The following is a 24,004-nucleotide window of genomic DNA, read 5'->3' as shown; positions in this document are numbered from 1 at the left end:
TTTTCAGAACACTGCCATATGTTGCAGGCAGGGCGTGTAGAGAAGACCTGGGGCCTTCTAGAAGTGAACAACTTTGGCTCAGTGTGGAAGACTTATCCCCAGCCCAATTTTTAAGAAATTGACCCCTAAGAAGAGACACAAGTGCAGGCCTCTCTTAAGAGACTGTCTCTTGTTTGGTAGGTCCTACAGTGTCCAGAATGTGATGGTCATGGTCATACTTCAAGGCAGACATCAAAACCCTCTCTTTTGTAGCTGGCCTAGTGCGGAGATTCCCAGTTGAGGAGATTTGTTAGAACCACCCTCAAGGCTTCATTAAAACACACACCTCATATTCTGAATGCAGGATCAAGTCTAAAATTTCTACGAGAGGCTTTGGGAACGCAATCTGGTTGACTAGAGCACTAAGGGAGATTTTTAAAGATATATTTTTTATGCCAAATATACAGTTTTAGTTTAGTTTAGTTTTATTTTATTTGAGGGAGTTTTTGGGGATTAGTTTAGTACCCCACCCACCATCAGTGTGCACCATTTCTGCACATGCGCCCCCTTGTGGAAAGTTACTACCTCTACTAGGAGAACACCCTGCAAAGTGAAACCAGGAACAGCAAGTTTCAACCCTGCCATTCTAGTGCTAGATTCTGCCACAGAGTTATATCTTCTTCCCTGAATCTTAGTGCCTTCATCTGCAAAATTGGAATAAGGAAACTGCTGGGCCTCCTTACTTCACAGGTACATCCTATGGAAGAGCATAAAGGGCCTACATCAGTGCCGACTAGAAGTATTTTTACAATTTAAATGAAACAAACAGGAAACTGTCCCTTCTAAGGAGCAATCCTTTCCTTTTCCTTTACCAGAGTTTATATTTCTTAACTGAAATTGAATGGTAATACTGGAAGAGATCATTCCTTTGGGGGCCACAGGATTTAAACAGAATCTGAGGATCAAGAATCATGATAATAACTCACATTTCTTGAGCATCCTAGAATTTATTTGCATTTATTCATGATACACTTAAAGTAATTCTGTAAGGCCAATACTGTTGTTGCTCACTTTATTAAAGAGGAAACTAAAATTTATGAACACTAGGTTATTGGCTTAAAGGACCAGGAGCACATCAGAAGTCCTGGTCTATGTGATCTAAAACAACCTCTAGACACACATGGTACTGTGCACTAGAGCCAATTGAAGCTACTGGGCTCCTGGCATTTTGCCCCATTCCCCAGATATGCTAAAGAACTGAAGACTATCCTGAGCAGGAAGCTGGAATTGTATAGAATACGCCAAAGGAAGGGGAGGGAAGGAGGATAAAGTCTTAAAATCTGGATACAACACGTGTCTGGCCATCATAAGTAAGCTGCTGTGGTGTGGCCCACTATCACAGAGAGACAAGGTTGAACACATGGCTAGTATGGAGACTAAACTACAATTCAGATTTCAGTAGCAAACAAAGTGCCAATTAAGCCATTGGCAACTAAGTACTCATTAGACTTACGATCAGAAATTTTCATACCATGTACTCATTTCTCATTTTAGGGAGGGGATCAAGGACCCCACAATCAACCATGCAGGTATCGGAACCTATAATTCCAGGGACACCATTCTCATAGACTGCAATATGACTGGAATATTCTGCGGATGGGCAGGGCACACCTGCATAAGCGTCTTGGCAGCTCTGTGTATGGGAAGAGGTTTTGCTCCTTAGTTGGTTTGTAAAATAATAATTTGAAATATGTGTCAACTTTTTATAATTGAGACAATAATAAAATTAATTATTCTGTAACTTTGTCAAGATTGAGTTGTTCAGAATGTTCCAGAAGATTCATGTTGAAGTGTGGAGGTGGGGCTAGACAGAGCATCCCTGGGTCCAAAAGGCTCCCATGGAACTGGATCAGAAAAAGTAAAAACTCAAAGGAGAAAGCCAGGGACAGTGCTAAACATGAACTGTGTCCACGGGGCGAACGTTTAGTTCTGTTCCAGGATGCTTAGGTCATCTGGAATCTCCTTTTTGTATCACTTTCTCTGGTGGTGGAAGTGGGGATTGTGGAACAGGAAGATGGGGCTAACCGGTGGACAGTGTTTTTTGTGGCAGGATTGGAAGAGAATGTCATCTTTAAGGAATCTTACTTTGTTTAAGCCATACAGATTCTTAAAGAATACTCAGATTCTGGAATGAAAGTCTTGAGACCTGGGTTTCATTTTTTAACAAGTTACCAAATTTGTTTGGGCCCTGGTTTTCTTCGTTGAATAGCTGGGTGTAGCTACCTGTAAATCTTATTCTCCCTGAATTCAGATCCAAAGCACACTTTGAATAACAAATTTGTTAACATCCCTTATACTATCATGAAATAAATCTCATAAATAATAGAGTATGTCTCTAATTTAAATTTTAAAATAATGTAATCTCGGGCTGGGGATGTGGCTCAAGCAGTAGCGCGCTCACCTGGCATGCGCGGGCCTCTGGGTTCCATCCTCAGCACCACATACAAATAAAATAAAGATGTTGTGTCCACCGAAAACTAAAAAATAAATATTAAAAAATTCTCTCTCTCTCTCTCTCTCTGCCTCTCTCTCTTTAAAATAAATAAATAAATAAAATAATGTAATGTCCCAACATTAACATAATGAGGAAAGGAAAGACATTATTTCTTTTTAAAGCAGAATGTCAATAGATAAATACTACACTAGAGGTAATAATGAAGAAGTTCCACATTAGCACATCTATGTAAAAGTCATCCTTGGTGCACACATGAAAATGTGACAGGGGTGTGTGGGTTTTTTTTGGAGGTCTAGCAAAATATTTCACTGTGAAGGACTGCCTTGGGATGCCCGGGATCCCTGGCTGCCATCACTAAATTCTGGACGTGTGATACCTCCTCTCTGAATGATAATCACACACTGTTCTAAACACTTTGCATGGATTCACTTCAATCCTCACCCAATGCAGTTGTTGCTCCTGTTTCATAGATAAGAAAATTGAGGCACAGAGAGGTTTAAGTCTCTTGCCAGAGACACATGGTTACTGCTAAGTCTTAGATTTCAACACCAACCTTAGATTAGGGATGCTTGCCTCCACCTTGTTGATCAGGAAAGTGAAGCACCAAGAGGTGAGTGATTTGTCCTAATTGAGTCTTATATTTTCTTCTCTGGCATATTAGTTTTCTATTGCTGTTATGACAAGGTACCAGGAACCCTACTACTTAGAACACAGATGTATTATCTTACAGGAATTTTTTTAAGTCACAAGTCTGACAAAGGTCTTACTAAGCTAAGCCAAATGTGTTTGGCTGCATTCCCTTCTGGAGATCCTAGGGGAGAATCTCTCTGCTTTTCTAGAATTTCCAAGGCCCCATGTCTTGGCTCATGGCCTCTTTCCTGTTTTTTTTTTTTTTTTTTTTTTTTTTTTTTAATTTTTTTTATTTTTTAGTTTTAGTTGGCCACAATATCTTTATTTTATTTATGTATTATTATGTGGTGCTGAGGATTGAACCCAGGGCCTTGCACATGCTAGGCGAGCGCTCTACAGCTGAGCCACAATCCCAGCCCCATCCTTCCTGTTTTTAAGACTCCAGGGGTAGGTGGAATCCTCTTCACATCTAACTACTCACTACTCCTACGTCTTCTTTGGCTACTTTTTCTATTTTTGAGAACCCTTGTGATTACACTGGTCACACCTGGATAATTCAAGATAATCTTCCCATGTTAAGGTCAATTGATTAACATCCTTGAGTTCATCTTCCACTTTAGTTCACCTTTACCATGTAAGATAACTTCTTCGAAGGATCTGGAGACTAAAACGTAGACATCTTTAGGAAAGAACATTATTATTGAGTGTCAAGTCTAGTTTGCTGAATCAGTAATACTAAGGGAGTTCCCAGGTAGTCCTTCCAGAATCTACTGCACCTCTGTAAATAATCTCTTTCTTGCTCATCAAAACGTTTCTCATTCATTTACATATATGCCCACCTGACAAGTAATGTATTGAGTGTCTTCTGTGTGTCATATGCCACTAGGATTTCACCCTCAAGAAGCACCAATCTAGCCAGGCACAGTGGCGCAAGCCTGTAATCCCGCGGCTGGGGAGCCTAAGGCAGGAGGATTGTGAATTCAAAGCCAGCCTCAGCAAATGTGAGGTGCTAAGCAACTCAGTGAGATCCTCTCTCTAAATAAAAATACAAAATAGGGCTAGGAATATGACTCAGTGGTCAAGTGCCTCTGAGTGCAATCCCCAGTGCCAAAAAAAAAAAAAAAAAAAAAAAAAGCACACAGAGGAAGAAGGGTGATATCAGGGGTGTTATAAAATTCTGTGGTATCCCTGGAGAAGGGTACCTGGTCTATCCTTGGACAGGGCTAAGAAAGGCAGTGCCTCAAGGAAGGCCCCAAAACAGCAAAGGCCTCCACTGTGACTTAGTATGCTTAGGAAGGCAGAATGTGACCTTCACACCTTACTGATGGGTAAGAGTGGAAAATGAAAAGCTGAATGGAAACCAAGCCTGTGTGTACAGAGCCGGACTTTGTACTGAAGCCCAAGTGTTTAAAGCAGGGCATGTCATACTCTGGTTTCCATGTCAGGAAGGTAATGCCAGAGACACACTTCTAATAGAAGGTGGGCAAGGCTCTGGTGTTCAGTTCTTCTGATTTTTGCTTAGGAGCACCTTCCCAGGCAAGGACAACTTTGTAAAGTGACTTTGCTCATCTTATGATGTTATGGTCAAGCCAACTTCTGTTGATGGAGGGACTGGCGCTATGATCTCCTCGGGTTCACAGGAGGAAGTGGAAGTGCCAGAGAGCAGGCGACTTACCTGAGGTTACCTTGCACACGATGGAGCTGGGAGTCAGACGGCCCAACACTCCATCAAGGTTGTCCTGCTGTGCACTACACAAACTCAAGACATCCCATAGTGGACAGAGGGAACCAAAGAGGTATATGCCATGGCCCCTGATTTCAGGGAGCCTAAAGTAAACTAAGGAGGCAGCCATCAGGCACAGGGTGTGAAGCCCTTGAGATTGATAATGACAAGCCAGTGTAATTAGTGATGAGGATTAGCGTGAACCCAGCAGATAGTGCAGCACCTGCACACATTAGGCTATTAAAATGTTAGAAAGGAAATGATGTAAAGGCAGATAGATGGAAGGAAGGAAGGAAGGGGAAAGAGAAGGAGAGAAGGAGGGAGGGAAGGAGAAAAAGGAGGGACAGAGAGGAGAGGAGGGACAGAGGGAGAACAGAAGGAAGGAAGGCAGAAAGGGAGGGAGGGAAAGAATCCTGGGACTAGTTTCTTTCTTTCTTTTTTTTTTTTTTTTGACTCCCATCACCCACCACTCACCCCGCTCTGCCACAGGGATAAACACTTGGCATTGGATAATGAGAATTACACCTGGCTCTGTAGAAAGCAATATAGAAGTGACTGTATGGATCTGAGAAGCATTTGCTTAACACAGACCCATCTGAAAGACAGTTGAAAGTGGAACGAGACAAGATTTTAAAAGTTCTAGATAAATGTAATTATCCTTTTAAGGTTATTTTTAGGTAGATACATTAGTTTGTTTTTATGTGGTGCCGAGGATTGAACCCAGTGCCTCATGCATGCTAGGTGAGCACTCTACCACTGAGCCACCACCCCAGCCCCTTAATGTTATTTTTATGACCACCCCTCCTGGCCCCCCATCTACCACCCTCTGTGGCTCAGGCCCTATGAATCTGAATATGTAAGAATACTTTTTACCTGAGGAGATGAAAACTGTCTGCTTGGATATTTTAATTGTGTCTTTTGTAAGCGTACATATGCGTGTGAGGATTCAGACCATCTTCCTCCAGTGAAGCTGATGGAAGTGGCCCTTCAACTCCTCATTTCTGCTGTGGTGGGTGATGCTCTTCAGGTTCAGCCGTCCTTTTTAGCAATCGCCCCATGGAGTGTGTATTAAAAATAACTCACTGCATGCACACAGCTCCATATTTGTGAAAGGCATCTAGCTGAAGCTACCAGTGGTCTGATTGGAAAATTATTTCCTTTCAGCTACTGGCCTTCCAAGCATTCCATTTCACGTGATGCCTTTCGAAGCAGTTAATGTTAAAGAAAAGCCAGAAGTTCCCCTGCATTTATACCAAGTGTTTTATGTACCAAACCTCATTACCCACTTCACTGGCCTTGATCTATACTAATGCTTGCCTTTAGCTCTGGCCTGCACAGTGAGACTTCAGCGGAAATATACATTACCCACTACGAGGTCAGTGTTCTAACAGACCCATGGAGATGAGCCTCACTCTCTGTGTGGGATGGATGAGATGGAAAAGTTTGTGATGCACAGTGATCATAAAGGAAATTAAAATGATGACCCATGTGTGAGCTCAGTACTTTTTAAAACGACTGCTCTTGTGGTTGCAAGCATTGTTCTTGGCATGTTGATAAGTGCGGAAATATTTGTCTAAAATTTGACTGGTTGTTGAGTATGGCTGCTTTTAACAAATCCAGTTTATTTGCATTGCTGTGCAAACTGCCATGTTTATTTCCATCATTGTTTTTTTTTTTTTCCCTTTTCTCAAAGCAGTAAGCAATACATATAGTGTGGTGGCTTAGAGGGTGGACCTGCGATTCACTCTCTCTAGGCTGAAGTTCTTATTCCACCTCTTCCCAGCTGTGGGAGCTCATTGAAGTTACTAAACTACAAACCTCTATTTTTTAACCAGTAAAGTAAATTTCCTCTTCTTGGGTTTGCTGTGAGGAGTAAAGTGATTGTGTATAAAAAGCAGTCAGCTCATTGCTGGAGCTGAGTGAAGGCTTAACAATCACTAACCATGTAATATCGCACAGCACAAACCTAGCTAGGGTTATTTTCAAATAGAGGGTTCAATCACGTAAGTTAAAGGGTTTAATCATATGTTGAAAAAGGTCTTTGGGAGCCTGGTGTGGTGGCACACGCCTGTAATCCTAGCAGCTTAGGAGACTGAGGCAGGAGGATCTAGAGTTCAAAGCCAGCCTCAGCAAAAGTGAGGCACCAAGCAACTCAGTGGGACCCTGTCTCTAAATAAAATACAAAATAGGGCTGGGGATGAGGCTCAATGGTCAAGTGCCCCTGAGTTCAATCATGGTACCAAAAAAAAAAGAAAGAAAAAAGTCTTTTGGGGGTACATGAGACAGTTTTGAATTTGCCATATTAGGGAACAGTATAATGGCTATCCCAAAGGGATTTCGCTTGCTTTGAAGGGAGAGGAGTATGATCCCACATGGGTGTGTTTTGTTGATGATTTTTAATAATATCACATGTTTTCCGTCAACCAGACCACAGTGTAGGCTGCTGTGGGTTTTGGTGGGCAAATGTAAAATTTGTACTAATATGTTGATTATGCAGGAAGTTGCAGGAAAAATGTTTTGTAAAGGAAAGCTAGGAGGCGACTATTTAAACTACACAGCCAAATGCAAACTTCTGTGAAAAATTGTAGGAATGTGAAGATCTTATTAGCTAAAAGAAGCCAGAATGTTTCTTTTATTAAAAATGTAAATTTACATAACTGTTTTATGTAAATTTACATAAATGTACTTACATAACTGCTATTAAACCAGTATTATACTTCCATTTTTTTATTCTATTATATAGTACTGTGTTGTATGGAATCCAAGAGATCATCTGGTGGAAGATATAACATGTTTATGTACATGTAAGAAAAGAAAAAAATAATTGTCTGAGATGGGGTCAAGTAGGAGGGCTGCTTAAGGTTAGGGTGTGAGGAGGCTGAACCTTCAACATGTAGGAAACACGGAACAAAAGCCCATCACACAGAATACACAACAAAGAAACTTGGAAGTCTCAAATCTGGTACTGATGGAAGGAAAAAAAAATTTCTCTTGAGATTTTGAAAGGCAAACATGTTCTAATAAATAGAATTGACAATGTCATTGTGCATTTGGAAAAAAAATATTTGGGCAGATAATTAAAAGCAGTCTCAGGTGAGAAGAGCCCTGACTGAGGGACAAGAGCAGTTGTCAACACTCTGTGAAGGAACTCAGCTTCCATCCAAGCCTCCAGTGAATTCATGATGCCAGCAGCACAAAAGCTCATTTTCAAAATCAGAGATGAAAACTATACAAAACAGAAGCAGTTTGAATTGATTCAACGTGGTGTGTAGGAACTACATAGTATTATTAGTACAACAAATATTTCTTTGATGGGCCTTTTTTTGATAGGTTGAAGCAAAAATCTATACTGGAATGAGATGAAACTGAAGTTCTTCTGAAATACAACAGTGTAGAGGGGAGACAGGTACAGAGGGCTGTATTACATTCCTGCAGATTACAAATGCATATTACAAAATAATAAAAAAAAAGTATACAAGTATGAGAAAATGCTGTTGCAGAACTTATAGAATGACCAGAGAGAAGGCTTAAAGTATATTGGAAGTCAAAAGGAAGGTTTTTCCCGAAGAAGGTGACTTAATATAATAAGTGTTGTGGTTTGGATCTGGAATGTTCCAAAAGGCTCGTGAATGAGCAGGGGTGAGATTTCGAGCGCAGCAGTGGTGGAGCTTTGGGGAAGTGATGATTAGATTCTGGGGGTTCTGGCCTCAGCAGAGGGTCAATCCGTGTAGGTATTCAGAGCAGAATGGACTATGAGAAAGCTGTGGGAACTGTGGGTGGTGGAACCTTTTTGGAGGGAATGGGACCTGGGGGGGGGGGGTGCCCTTGATACTTTATCTTGTCCCTGACCCCTTCCTGTCTCTCTTTCTGCTTCCTCCATGACAGCCTCCTCTGTCACACATTCCCAGGTCCAAAGCAATGGAGCCAGCTGGCAGTGGACTGAAACCTTTGAAACTGAGCCAGAATAAATCTCTCCTCCTTTAAGTTGTTGTCAGGTATTTTGGTCACAGTTGACTAACACAGTAGGGTTATATAAGCAAAGTGAAATATAAAATATAGGTAATTATTTGACTATTTGGGGCCCTGCATTTCAAATACTTTCATCTGAAGCATTCTTTCATCTATAATGAAAATCAAGGTTAATGGTTTTTTTTCATTTTTGCTTGCAATATTCCTATATTTCCCTCTGTTCTCTACTTCAGTTCTAAATTTTTTTCTGAATTAACATAATATATGCTTATAGCATTCCTTTGTCTACCTTTCCACACACTCTCTCCTGCCTAGATGTTAGAGTCTGTACCGTATCTCCCGAAACACAAAACTTAGAATATTAAAATAAATCATAATGTTAATGATATTTTAAAATTAGAATATACATTTTACTTTTCTGAGTACTATGCTCATACTACTATTTCTTGATTAATCAATTCTAGGCATTATGGACCAAGCCAATCAATATTTATAAAATATTGACCCTGTCAATATTGTTTCATATTCTAGTCACATAATATTGTATGATTAAGTTTCTTGGAGCTAGTAACTGCTTCTCATTTCTATTTGCTTAGTTTCTTAAATATTTTTTTAGAAAAAAAATTAAAATATCTGTTATTTTTCTTCTTCCAAGTGCAACAATGGATTTATCAAATTTCTAGCAATATTTTTTCCAAATACTCATATATATCACATAATCTACCCATACCGTTCATTTTTTTTCCTGAAACCCTAAACTATTCCCTCTTGGGACCTCTGGCCTGAAGATCTTATACCTCAGTTCTGGGACATTTTCTTGTACAATTTCTTGTCTCCCTTTTCTTTGTTCTCTGTGTGGGGAAATCCTGTCAGTTATATGTTGGACCTCCTATAGTAACTCATCAATAAACTGATTTTGTTGTTGCCTTATTGTTTTTTTTCTCCACCTTCTCTTCTGTTTTTACTTTTGCTCTCTTTTTTTCCCCCTATGGAGAATTACTATATTTCTATCTATCACTGTTGCCTTGATTTTTTTTCCATTTCATCTATCATACAGATCTCTGAGTTCCAAAACTACTTTCTTGTTCTCTCATTGCTCCTTTTTAATATAGCATCCTCTCGTTGCTTTGTGAATGCCCTATCTTTTCATGTCTCCTGAGCATGTTACAAATAGCTTTTGAAGATTCTTTGTTTGCACTAGTATTGACTCAGGCGTCTCCAAGTTTTTTTCTCTCTTCTTCATTCTTGAGTGTGCTATGCTTATCTGATTATTTCATCTCCTTGGAGATTTGTTTCATCTTTGTACACCCTAAGAGTCAGAGTTTGTGTTGAGGATCTAAGTGCTAGAAGTTTATTTGAGATATAATTCAAGGAAACACTGGAATGGAGTGAGGACATCAGACAGTGAAGGGAATGAGCTCATATTGAAGGCCCCACTGTGAGCCACTCAATCTCTCTAGAACTCAGCATATCCCAGTGGAAGGCTATGGAACCCAGGTACACCTTACTAACTAACTATCCATTCATCTTTTCATTAAGAGATGCTTACGGGACATTAACTTTGTGCTACTTCTGGCTAGCATCTCAGTGAGGGTCATGTGCACTACCAACTAAAAGATGTCCTCAGGCAGAGAAGTACAGTTATTCCCTGTCGACCAACTTCTGCATGTAGAACTGCACACAGAGGAAGTAACATAACCTAAGGCTTCGTCATGATCACATTTCTCAATCTAAAAGTGGTTAGAGGAAATCGTGGTGAAAGAGGTATGGTGCACAGTGCTAAACATGTTTTCATCTCAAATCTGTTGTAAAAATTTGGTTCAGAGCAAGATTGAGTATATTATCCTTGGGAAACTTTGCAAAACAATAATTCGAGCCATCTTTACCAGCTTCTTAATTTTTTTGAATTTTTAGCCAGCAGAGAATCATTCAGATCTTGTTGATAGTTATTGAACAGTTCCTACGAGTGTAGAGAGTACTAAGGGAGTTTGTTTTCAACAGCTTTTTCATATCTGTGACCAAAAGACCTGACAAGAACAATTAGAGGAGGAAAAGTTTATTTGGTTCTCAGTTCCAGACATCTCAGTCCATAGGTGACTGACTCCATTTCTCTGGGCGCAAGGTTAGGCAGCGCATCACAGTAGGAGGGTATGGTGGAGAAATCAGCTCAAAAGGTTGCCACCAGGAGAACATGGCTCCCTGGTGAGCAGAAAAAGAGCTCCCTCTGCTCACCAGGGACAAAATATAAACCCCAAAGCCATGCCTCCATGCCTCCCGCCACTCCCCATTTGCCTACAGTTACCACCAAGTTAATCCCTGTGTGGATTAATACAGTGATTAGGTTACAACTTTCATAATCTAATCACTTCACCTCTGAAGATTCTTGGAGTTTCTTACACATGAGTTTTGGGGAACACCTCATACCTAAACCATAACAGGAGCATTGTGTACTTCAAAGTGCCTCAACCTCAGCACTCTTGACATTTGGGGCCAGTAATTCTTTGTTGGGGATAAGGGGAATCCTTTGCATAGTAGGATGTTGAGTAGAATCTTGGCTTCCAGCTGCGAGTACCATCTTTTCCTCTAGTTGTAATCAACAAAAGTGTTTCCGGACCCTGCCAAATGTCCTCTGGGGAACAAAAGAACCCCCATTGAGAGACACTGGTGTATAGCCTATAGCACTGGTTCCCAAAGTTGGCCACACCTGGGAAGCTTTAAAAACCCTCATGATGGGGCTGGGGATGTGGCTCAAGCGGTAGCGTGCTTGCCTGGCATGCACAGGGCTCTGGGTTCCATCCTCAGCACCACATAAAAAATAAAATAAAAATGTTGTGTCCAACTAAAAAATAAGTATTAAAAAAAAAAATCCTCATGATGAATCCTTCCCCAAGAGATCCTGGTTTTTAGTTAGTCTTGGATTCATTTAGGGCATTAGGAGCTTTAAAACCTTTCCCAGTGATTCCAGTGTATGCTCAGGCCTGAGAACCATTGGCCCAAACTGGCTGTGATGTGGTCAAACACTGACTGTGGAACAGTCAAGAGTGCTGAGGCCTGGAGTTAGTGGGCATGAGCAGGTCTGATCTAAGGTGGACAACTTACAGTACTTGTTGCCACGGACTGTGATTGCCTTTCTCTTTTGTTTAGAGTCCCTGTCTCTTGTGGATCGATTTGTCTTGATTTGGATTTTGGAGCACACATAGACATTAACAGTATCTCTCTCTTTTGCTAGTACTATTCCCATTACATGTTCACAGGGGAACTATTAAGTCACAAAGTGACAGCCAAAAGGTACACTTGGAGCGGAGTAGACAAACTTGCTTTGGAAACTTGTACCTTTGGCTCACCTATGCAGGCCTCCATTTTCTCATTGATAACACAGGGGAATAAAAGCACTTTCTTTAAATGGCAGAAGACATGTCCAAGGAATATTGTGGGGATTTGACCCCTTTATGAGTTTTATGATAGATGAATGTGTGGAGATGGCAACTAGTGTGCAACAGAACAGTATTGGAATGGTGGTAATGCAAGGAAATAGTATCGTCGTGTTAGAAGCCTTGGGACAAGTATAAATAATGGTTGTTCAGCGGAGAAATCTGTGTCCCTTCTCCACCTGTTTAACTATGACATAAAAATCAGGTCATGTATATTTTCATATTAAGCTTTCTGTTAAGTAAAATTTTATTTATTTATTTTTGTGGTGCTAGGGGTTGAACCCAGGGCCTTGTGCAAACAAGGCAAGCACTCTACCAACTGAGCTATATCCCCAACCCTAAATAAACGACTTAATAGCCAAAACAAGCACTGATACAGAATTTAGTGAAGTATCTAACATATCAAGTTCCCAGTGGGTATGCTGTTATTATGATCTATTTGTCATTTTCCACTTGACTGTAAGCTTCTTAGAGAAGGAGTCAGTCAGGTTTTATATTTAACACTTCAGTGAAATCAACAGAATTACCCATTGGTGATTGTTGGTTATTAACAAGGGCCTTAACATAGCCAGGTTTGGACAAAAGTTAGAAATAAGTGGATTTGGTTAGCCAGATTTACTGACTATAAAATAATTTACATAGCTTTGGGTCAACAACTACTCAAGAATGTCTTCAGACCATGGGCCTTCATTATATCAACCCCTGGTTGAAAGGGAACCTGATTAACAAAGTTGGGTGCACTATCCCTATCCTTATTTCTTTATTTTATTTTATTTTTTTTGTACTAGGTATTAAATTAAAAGCCTAGAGTAAAGTTAAATACACACTCCACCAGAGCTACACCTCCAGGTGGATCTTTTAAATACATTTGAATTGGCTATGCCAATGGGACATTCTTTGATAAATTTGAGTCTATGTGGCAGTGAGCACTATCAACTCCAGGCATAGAGATAAACTCTACTGGTGTTAGTGAAAACTCTGCTATTGATGTAGCACACTTCTGACACTCAGAAGTTTATTGGCCAAGACTGGCCTCTGCCCGGAGTTTTAATAGTGTGCACTCTGATCCTTATTTATAAACTAGAAAACCAGAGTGTTGATATGGATGTCCTGGTTTCAAAATATTTTAAACATGTAAAACTTTTATTTGTATTTTATTTTATTTAAAATATAAATATGTTTTATTTGTATTGTATTTCAAATTATAACTGTGTCACAGAATCCGTAGTTCTCATTTTTCCAGTTAAGATACTCTACACAAATTTATCTTTGCCTCATCTATGATGTGACTGGAGCTTCTGTTTCATTTATGGTGTTTTTATTCATGTCTATCAGAGGAAAACTAATGCAACTTTATATAGTTATTCCAAGCCCTGAGTTAAGTTGTGTATCCTTCAGAAAATGCCCAGTAAGACTGGAAGAAATATCTGAAAGAAAAAGTTTTTTTTAAATGGAATCTCAATAAATAAATAGTCTGTAAAATTCTATCCTCAGCTATTTATTTTCTTCTTCTTCTCCTCCTCCTCCTCCCCCTCCTCCTCCTCCCCCTCCTCCTCCTCCCCCTCCTCCTCCTCCTCCTCCTCCTCCTTCTTCTCTTCTTAAAATACGAAGCTCTATATTTGTGCACATATATTGTAAAATTTACTTTGGGAAAATGGAAAGATTTTCTGAAAAAGTTGTAGAGACAGATCAGACATACAAAATGCATAGAACACTATTTGCAGCTTTGCTAAATGATTGCTACAAACAGTAAATGCCATACAGACATGCAGGGAGGAACCCTGAGAGCCAGCACAGTAAGGAATATTGTCTTGCAGAGCCTGGGCCTGCAGTGGATGCAAAATAGCCCATTCTTGCTGGCCAGTGCCCGTTTCAGTGCTGTGTGAAATCAGCATGCTTCCCACACAGAGCGGTTTTAATTTAAATCCCTCTGGAGTCCTCTCCCACCAGGTTGGAAATGTTAGGTTCCCCAGGGCAGATCCCAGGTGCCAGGAGCCTCCCACTTCATGGGCACTCTATTTCAGTTTTTATACCCAGACCTGTTTTACAGATTGTTGGCTCTCCTCCTACTTTCACATATTTTACTCTTACTATAGGTAGAATTTGTTGCCCCGATATTCATATGTTGAAGTCTTAACCCTCATAGCCTAAAGGAGTTATCATCTGAAACTTCACAACTTGCCATGTTGATATTGTAGTTGTAAAACTAACAAGATGGTCATTAACAGCAATCCCTCTCTATCTTTACCTTGCCTTCTTTCTAGAACCTTAAACTACATATTTTGATGTACTCTAGTATGTCTATAACACTCATATGCTATTAATTGGCTTCTTGTCTGCTTCCTCCTATTTACAGTTATATTCTCTAGTACCTGGAACTTAGTATGCACTAATAAATACTTGTTGAATGGATGAATGAAGGAGTGAGCGGTCTTCTTTAAGTTGATGCTCTGATTAGTCCATATGAAAGAAGGGACTTACCTTCTGGGTTTTCTACTTGCTGAGTTTTCTAGGTGAAGACATGAGAAAAATCTGGGCTTATGGGGGCTAGAATAGTGATGGGGGAGGTTTAAAAAGGGAATGATTGTTTTTTTTAAAAAAAAAAATTCAGCAATTCCACTCTCAGCTATCAAGTTGTGCCATGCTTCAGGATACCGTATGGTCTAAGGGACTTCTTGATGTCTTTCCAGTTTTCTACTGAGTGGTCATGAAGTTCACCTTCTTAATACTAAATTCACCACCTCTTTGCTCATCCTTCTGGTTTGAGGAAGCTTAATTTCCTGGACTCACCATATTATTCTCTTAACTAACCATTTGCAGATTTTTTTCCCTTCCACAGCATAAAACAATGATCACACTTGACCTATATTAAAAATAAGTTGAAGCATATATTCATCATTGAGAAAGACACTGTGAGCTAGTCACACATCTAAAAAGCTCTTTCATGTGGTTCAAATAGCAAAGCTATGAAGATTTTTAAAAACTAATGATTTTGTGTTGTTGTTTTCTTTGGAAGCAGCATTTAAAACTCAGATTAATTATTGAGTTGTTAATGTGTTCTAGAATCTTGTAAGTAAGATTTGAAAAACCATCTCAGAAAAACCTGCATTTGCTTAGTTAAAACAATGTAGGGTTTAACGCTAAATAGGTTGACTCATAGTTGCACAACTTCTTGCCCTAGTGTTTGTAATTCCAGACACCCAGTTCCCTGGAAGAAAGAAAGGTTTTAAACTGGAGTTGGTCCCTTGAGTGGAACGGTTAATAGATTATGTCCTGATAGATTACGTTTGAGAACAGTATTTCTTCATGGGCAGCCTGTGTACTGTTAGATCTCCACTTGCCTTATCTTTTGAGCTGCATGATTAGAAGTGGTTACTGCAGTGCTGTGGAAAAATTCACCAGGAGGTTATCATATTTAATGTTTCAGAAAACTTGCTTTTGAAGGCGATAACAACATTTCTTAATCACTGTGCCGTTGGGCAAGCACAGGTGTGTTGCATATCGTTAAATCACTCTTTCCTGAGGACATAATGTTGTTCTTTGAAAGTATTTGGCTCTCTTTCCACTTCTTTTTCTCCTGCCTTCTCCTTATGCCAAAGAAAGCACATTTCCCAGACTCACCCTCCATGCCCAGCAAGGTATTCCTTCAGATATCCTAAGGAATATGTGTGTATGTGTGTTCTTTAAAATCACATTCAACCCCAGTTCCATATCCAAGCTCAGGATGAATATTTCCCAATCCTTTCTGGTCTACATACGTGGACTGAGCATCTCCTGTGTACAGAGATCTAGAGATAAAAACATTGACAAAGTACCAGTACCAGTCCTCAAGGCACTTAAAATCCACCTGGAAAAACAGACTTAGAGAGGCCATATTCTGTATTCTTCCCTTCATCTGCCTCCTGTTAAAGTCAGAGAGAATGGTGGTGTAACAGGGAGTTTAATCCTAGTAACAAAAATGGTGGATTGGAATGATATTTCAGTCCATGGTGGTTACATTCACATTATGAGTCTTGAAAGGATAGTGATGAAAAAGCAGGGGAACATTGATATGGATTGGGTCTATAAAGCTGGCTACCTTTTCATTTTAACTGAAAGATAAAACCAAAACCTTTGATCTGCCATCAGAACCTGCTACAGCTTTAGCCTACTTTTCCATCTTCCCTCGTGGACACTTTGCTTTTTCAGCTAGATAATTCTAATTACCTTCTGGCCAGCAGCTGATGGTTTATCTTGCATGAACAATGAGTGAAAGAATGAATGAATGAACGGGAGTACAAATGTATGGATTTCTTCTTCCACTGCTATTTTCACACCATTTTCCACACATTCTACATCAAGGATATTCTAATTCCAAATTCCAGAGAAAGAGGGGATCTGACTGGTGTGGCTAGGATCGGGCATCTCTTCTTTCCTACAGAGAGCTGAGTTTGGGAAGTAAGCCAGATGCCCACTCAGCCAGCATCCTAGGCACACCCTCTGAGAAGGGGTTCCTGGGCAAGACCTGCCATTCCTTGGAGTAGCTTGCAGAACAGAGTTCTTTAAGAGAGTGATGGGAATCAAGTGTCTGAAAGGGGCAGTCAGAAGCAAAGAGTTGCTGATTATTCTCCTTTGCCCTTGAAATTGGTAAGAGGTTGAAGTGAGGACCAGAATTGGAATGGCTTAAAAGGAATATGAAGTGGTATTTTGAGGGGAAAGCCAAGCCTCTGTTAGGGCAAGTTGAAGGAGGACGGAATATTTTTTTAAAAAAGATTGAAGAGAAGAGAAAATGTTATCTTTATATTTTTTTTAATAAGAAAACATACTTATGTTTTGCCATAATTTTTCTCACTATCTCATTATGATTAAATATGCACTGAATGAGGCTACATGTGTATTATTACTTTTTAAAAATGCATCCTACTTCCAAACTGTATAAATTTAAGGAAAGCAACCCACTTTTAGGTTGGATTTTGCCTATGATTATTGAATGACGCCATGAAAGATGTGTGAGTGAAATGAGACAGTGAAAAGAGAGCAACGGGGAATGAGAAGTAGGCATGCCTGGAAAACTATCAGCTTCATGTAGTTTAGATAATTCACTTCAAAACATATTTGCTATTCTATTAGTTTGCTGGCAGAACTTAAAAGTTAACCTAGCATAGTCCAGCCAAGACGGCTAAAACATATTTGCAAAATCTTTCTAGATTAATTTAGAATTACATATTATAGAACAATTAATCAGGCCTGATAAGAGGAGATCCTTCCCTTTTTAAACTTCCTGTGAAAAGTGGTGCCCTTGCCGTAGAGGCCTGCACACAGGGAGAGTTGACCGGAGATCAAAGGGAACCTGTTACCCTTGTTTTTCTTTCTGAGTGAAAAGCAAAAGGTAAATATCATAGTCGAATGAAAAAGTAAATTGGATTTTAAAGTTTTATGTGTATTTTCCCACTCTGAGGTGCTCAGACTTCATTCAGCTGTACAGTTATAATTGAAAAAAAAAAAAAAACCTCTTAAAATGTGACACGTCCCCATGAGTGTGTTTTGGCATGTATTAGGTGAGTGCATTTACATTTTTGGATGGGGATGCTGTCATATAGTATTTGTTATGTTTATAGCATAACATGACATGTGCATGCATGTACACCACAATATTATAGGTATGTAAGTTTATGTACCTACATACTTATTCATAATTGAAATTATTACTTCCTTTGATCCTAAAACATTCTAGAGTGTCTATTCATTTAAAGAACATAAAGCTGTGGTTAACATTCTCCGCTTTATTTAAGACAGGCTTTCAAAATAAGCAAATGTGAAGTGAATTTTTAACTAATAAATCTTACTTTCCAATTGATCTTAACTTTTAATGTGATGCATTCCCAGAAAAAGAAAATTTCCAGTAAATGCTATAAATGTTAGAGGGAAGGCCTGAAGGATTCGGTTATCTCCAAAGTGTTATAGATTGAACTGTGTTCCCCCAAAGTTGCTATAGTGAAATCCTAACCCCCAGTCTCTCAAAAGATGACCTTATTTGGAAATAAGATCATTACAGACATCATTAGTTAAGATAATGTCATTCTAGAGTGGATGAAGCCCCTAAACTAATATTACTGATATCCTTATTGAAAGGGGAAATTTGGATATGCAGAAATGCATGGAAGGAAGACCTTGTGAAGAGACACAGGGAGAAGATGGCCACTGAGAAGTGAGCCATGCAGAAGCCATAGACATTCCTTCACAGCTCCTTTGAGGGAACCCACTCTGCTGACACCTTCATTTTGCACTTCTGGTCTCCAAAACAATGAGACAAGAAATTTCTCCTGTTTGAGCCACCCAGTTTGTGATACTTGATTTGACAGCCTTCGCAGACAATACACCTGCCTAAGTAGTTGCATGAATTGTATAGCCAAGCAGGAGGCTAGGGCCACTCCCCACCAGGAAGCAGACTTTCATTTTGCAAATTCCAACTCCATACCCAGCTCCTGGAACTTTCCTTGCACTTCTCTTGAATGTTGGACATTTTTAATGTCTAGTAAGGCTGAGCTGTGATAGTGCTAGTTCAGAAGGATCCACAGCACTAACTGAACATGCTTTTGTAAGAAGGTATCCATTCTGTGTTTTATGAAGTACACAGAGGCAGGCCAAGGGATACAGACAAAGCACCTACAGAGGCTGGATTCTTTATCCCTGGCCTTGGGTAGCTCCCTTAAATTTGCAATTGACCTTTTAATCTGTAAAATAGAAGATAGTGTATCTTTTTGTGACTCTGTGAGTCTAATTTCAGAAGTAAGAAAACTATCAGCTTCATATAGTTTAGATAATTCACTTCAAAACATATTTTAAGTAATTGGATTTTTGATATTGATATTACAATAAGCATAAGTAAGCATACATGCAAGCAATAATAACATTTCACGGACTTTTTAATGCTGAATATTATCCAAGTAAAAATGTTCTTTTTTTTTAATTCAAAGTACAGAACATCTTCTAGTGCAAAACACAGTTTCTGACTTTAGCCATCTCCACCCTCCTCAACCCCCAGTGCACTTCCCAGAGGAAACCACGGTTAACAGTTTCCATATTTAGCTCTTTCCGCGGTTACCACCCTAACTTAATAATGTGCTTATGCTACATTTCCTTGATGATCAGCTCTAGACATTATCTCCTCACTCGCCACCACTTGCTCCTTTTAAAGCAAAGAAGCACTGATTCAGCACATGTTCCTGATGGCCTGTTGGTCAGCGGGCCTGCTTCAGAGTTTGGCTCACTGTGGATCTAATTCAAGCAAAGAGCTGTAGCTTCAGAAGGGAAACCAGGGTTAGATAGTTTCCACGGGCACGACACAGCATTGGCAGGAGTTTGGTTAATGACTCAAGCTCAAATTGGACCTGAGTTGTCATGTTTTTACTCTTATATTTTTTTGTCTGACCATATTTATTTTAATGAAAATAAAACAAAAGCTGAACTTAATATATCAATGTTGCTTTCATAAAAAGAGAAAAATATCTGATAGCTAATTAATTTTAAAAATCTACTTATTGAGAGATGGCCACCCGGGAAGGTGGTCTCTGCTTCTCTGATCTTAACTCATCACTAACTAAACTGATATGAAGAAGTCAACTGATGTGCATTTGTGGCATTGGTTTGCTTTGATGTTGCAGCTTTCCCTTTCTAGAAATTTCCTATTGGTTACTCAAAGAGGAAGGCAGATGAGAGAAAGAAGAGAACTGAAGCAACCATTACTGATTCTTGGAAACACAGCTTTCTGTAATTCCCATTATTCCAGAAAAGCTATTACATAAATGACTTTGACTTATCAATTAGAAAAACCTCTTTACCATCCATCATGGCAAGAAAATTACATAAGTTCTCATATTGGCCACTTTGGGTTCCTTCAAGCCCCATCGAATCCTCTGACTCATCCCCTACTCATCTCCAGCTCTTGGTCATGAGAGGAAGTGTCACCAATAAGGAGAGAGAAAACCCTGATTTCAACAGAATTTCACAGATAAATGTTTAAGATCTAGCTGAAAAAGACTCATTAAAAAATGTGTTGATAAGCAAATTTGTTGGTAGGGTTAGGAAAAAAAATGTAGCAGGGGTTCTGTTTTGCAAACATTTGCCACTTACCCATGTTCTTTCTGGAAACTCCCTCTTGCCTGGCTGGCTTGTCAGAGCACTCTTTCCTGGCTATCCTGCTCCGGGGCAGGTCTTGCTTCTCCCACATGTCTTTAATAGGGTTTCAATAAAATGTGTTATCTTCTGTTTTCAGAGTTCCAGATGTCATTTCCTTGCAGACAATTCTAAATCTCTTTCTCCAGCCCTTGCATCTGTCCTGAACTTCAGGCTTGCCCAGATGTTCCTGCAGGCATGACCCCAAATTTTCTCAAACTTGACATGCTGCAAAACCCAAATCATTTCTCCCTCCAGTTTAGCTTCCCTCCTCCCAGGGACTCAAACAGGGTAACACACTCATGCTCTGTCCACTCAACCAGGCCAGAAAACCAAGCTCTGCCTCGGTCTACAGCCTCTTTCTAGAATTCTTTTCATTTTACCCATGGTTTTCAAATCCATGTTATTTCCCCAGGCCTGCTGCCCAGGTCCCAGCCAGATCATATCATTCTGTTTCTAGACTATAGGAAGATCTTCTCAGTTCTCGGTCATCAGCTTCTTTCATTCTACATTTTAAATTTTTATATTTGTCCAGAACTATCTTACTTAATGAAATCATTATTATGTTATTCACCTGCTTGAAAATCCTTGATTAGATCCCCGAAAACTATAGGAATACCACCAGAACTTCAGAGCCTGACACCCACCACTTTTCAAACTGTCCCCATTAGGCGTTCCTCATATACCCAGGGTCCACATGGTGCCTGGAGTGCATAGCAGCCTGGTGAATAGATGAAGAATAAATAAGCCAATCTTTGAGTAGATGAATGAGTGAATACTCAATAGGCCTTGAGCACCCAACATACACATGTCTTGTGCTGCCAGGAAAGCTATCTGCCTCCTTCTGAAATAGAATCAATATGTCGTTGTCATTAAGGTTTTCATGACCATGCCAATCTCAATCAATTTCTTTTCAATCTGTGGTTCTGGGGCATTTTATTCATGTTACAATGTGGCCATTAATACCTGTCATGGTTATTTATGTGTGTGTTGGGTATTCACAGCAACAGGGTCTCTGAATGGCAATGAGGGCTCCCTGACTAGCACAGACCTGGCAGGCCCAGGAAATGAGCTCAGGATGGAGTTCCACCACCGCTGATTTAGAAACTCACTGTATTTCTCTGCAGTTCAATAGCCACAAATATTTCCCCTCCTCCATTCTCTAATCCTTAAATCTACTCTTTGCAACCCTGTTGGATGAATCCTTTTGTTCTGAAAATGAAAGGTTAGAACACCCATGAAATGAGGGGTCAGGACTCCTGATTTAGAGGTCATTGCCTTCTTAAAAACATGTGAATTTTTTTTTCATGTTTTGGTGACTGGTTGTTTTAGAGTTTGAGGCAACCTAAGTTGCAAAATAAGTATAAAATCACTTAGGAGACATAATTCAGGAAATTTTTAGCTGCCTAACCATTTCACATTATTTTTTTATTTGAGAGTAAATAAAGAGCCATGAAGAAACGTTCCTGGGGACAGGAAGGTGACATAGCTTAGCTTAAAGTGAGCCTAATAACTGTATTTTCTCTGCTAACCGGAGTCTCAGAACCCACCTGAGTTGTATCAAATAAATGCAGTTATTTCAGTTTGGGGCCACATTTGTAGGCACATATGGAGTCTGGATGTGGCTGACATTAATGGTGGGACGTTAGCAGAGCTGTAGTTTGCAGACCAGGTACTTAAGTTTTAGACTTGAGAGAGAGAGTTCAGGAGAACATGAGTCTAACCAGAGCATTTCTGCTGCTGCTGCAGATGCCACTGTTAATCGAAATTGCTTATTATTTTAACTACTTTCAATGGTGCTTTGGGGGATACTGTTGCCTTCGTATTGTCTAAATCTGTCCCTGCCACCAGTGACTGGACAATGTAGGGCACTTTAACAGACATCTTATTACCTGAGAATAGGCTTCTAGTTTCCTGTATTAGAATCAGGCATTTCTCCTGGGATTTCACCTTCTGTTCAAAGCTTGAACCACTTTGGTAGGAAAAATGTGGTCCTAATAATGTTCGCCAGGCACCTGTGGCTTGCAAAGTACTTAAAGCTTATTAACTCATTAATCCTCTTTGTGGATTTTGTAAGGAATGTAGATGTCAAGTTGTGTTTTCCTCCTCCCAGGGACTAAATTTGAAGCACAAACTTGCACTGGCCTTTGGGAATCATTGGTGGAACATACAAAGAAGGGACGCTACCATCTTGAAGTGTCTGAAATCAATATTTAGCAGCTGATTTTTTTTTCTTTTTCTTTGTCTTTTCGCTGTAACTCCAATGTGGATCTCCTCTCTTAACCATCATGAACAGTCTTCATTAGGTAAATCTAGCTGGAAACATGAGCTGAAAAATAAAACCTGGAAGTCAACAGCACTTGTTCAATTGAATGGGGAATGGATACATCTAAGGTCAATACCATAATACATGTGCTTGGTATTTCCCCAAATTTCATATGCTTATCCATTCATTGAGTCTCCTTATATGCACGGGGTAAAGGTTTGTTTAATCCCCTCAGAATTATGAAGCAAATAAAACTATGGTAATTACTCTTTCAAAGGACTCAGGCTCTGACTTCCAGAAAGTTCTGTCTTTCATCATTCAAAACCTGAATGGTAGAAATATATCCTATTTGAAGTTTGATATTAGATGCTTATGGCTGAAATTGGGGTGCCATTCCTACTTCTAGTTATGAGCCTTATTGCTGTCCCTTAGATCTGGTGGTAAGGGGTTATTTCTGGGGATCTGCCCAGCTTGAGGGCCTGACTTTAATCTGCATGTTTCCCAGAGAACATATTGCCACCTTATTATTTTCCTAATGAAGTATGCAGAGCCCAAGGACATGGAGACCGTTTATTCATCCATGTGTGCATTTATTCATTTAGCAAGTGCTTTTCCATTACCCACCATGTGTCAGGGATGTGCTAAGCTCCTGGGTATACTGAAATGACCAGGCTTCTAGGGGAGGAGCAGGTGGGTCATTTAGCACTGGGCCTTTAGTTAAGCTTCCTGAAATTGTTCCCAAATAAAGTTTTATTTTGCTTTTGAATAAGAGTAATCATTTTTGAAATATAACCATTCAAAGATAGGGGAGGGTTTGGGGTTTTGGTGATCCTGCTTTGGTGTTTCATAATTTCACAATATGTCAGTAGTTGCAACCGTGGAAGTGGCCTGGGACCCGGCCCACTGCAGCAACTTTGTGGAAGTGGCTCAAACACCCTCCCTGTGTCTCATTACCCAGTGGGAGATGAGTCATCCTTCTCCTGGAGAAACAAAGGAAGTGGTAGTCCAGGATGAGCGCACACCTTGTGGGAGCAGCCTGGAATACAAACATTAGGCAGCTTCAAGGGGGCTGAAGGGGGCTTCCAGTGCTTACCTGCAAGTTAAGGAAAGGGGCCTGCAGAGCTTCGAGGCATCCTAAAGCCTCATGGGCAACTGATGGTACAATGAGACTAGAATGAGGTTCCCCTTTGGCTGTGTCCTGCTTGTTCCTCCATAGCACAGGGCCCTGGAGAGAATGGTGCTTGGTCCCTTCCATATCCCCTGGACTTGGGCTGATCTCAGCTCCCTCCTCCGTCCCTCTCACCCTTTTTTCCTTGGTTTCCTCTCCATCCTTTCAG

At 40.0% G+C, this 24,004-nt stretch overlaps 1 protein-coding gene, 1 non-coding gene and 1 pseudogene across 2 annotated transcripts in view; 2 read left to right on the top strand and 1 right to left on the bottom strand.

Moving 5' to 3' along the window:
• Positions 1 to 24,004, top strand: part of Sntb1 (syntrophin beta 1) — a 227,363-nt gene that overhangs the window by 2,759 nt on the left and 200,600 nt on the right. The gene's annotated exons all lie outside the window — the stretch shown is intronic.
• LOC143382322 (small nuclear ribonucleoprotein G pseudogene) lies at positions 4,820 to 12,385 on the top strand (annotated as a pseudogene).
• On the bottom strand, positions 13,160 to 13,309 carry LOC143382402 (small nucleolar RNA SNORA62/SNORA6 family). The gene has a single exon (XR_013088964.1). It is a non-coding gene; the product is annotated as a small nucleolar RNA SNORA62/SNORA6 family (small nucleolar RNA).

The sequence above is a fragment of the Callospermophilus lateralis genome, chromosome 16 (genome assembly GCF_048772815.1).
Source record: "Callospermophilus lateralis isolate mCalLat2 chromosome 16, mCalLat2.hap1, whole genome shotgun sequence".
In the NCBI taxonomy this organism is placed as follows: Eukaryota; Metazoa; Chordata; class Mammalia; order Rodentia; family Sciuridae; genus Callospermophilus; species Callospermophilus lateralis.
This window is presented reverse-complemented; position numbering and strand designations above follow the sequence as displayed.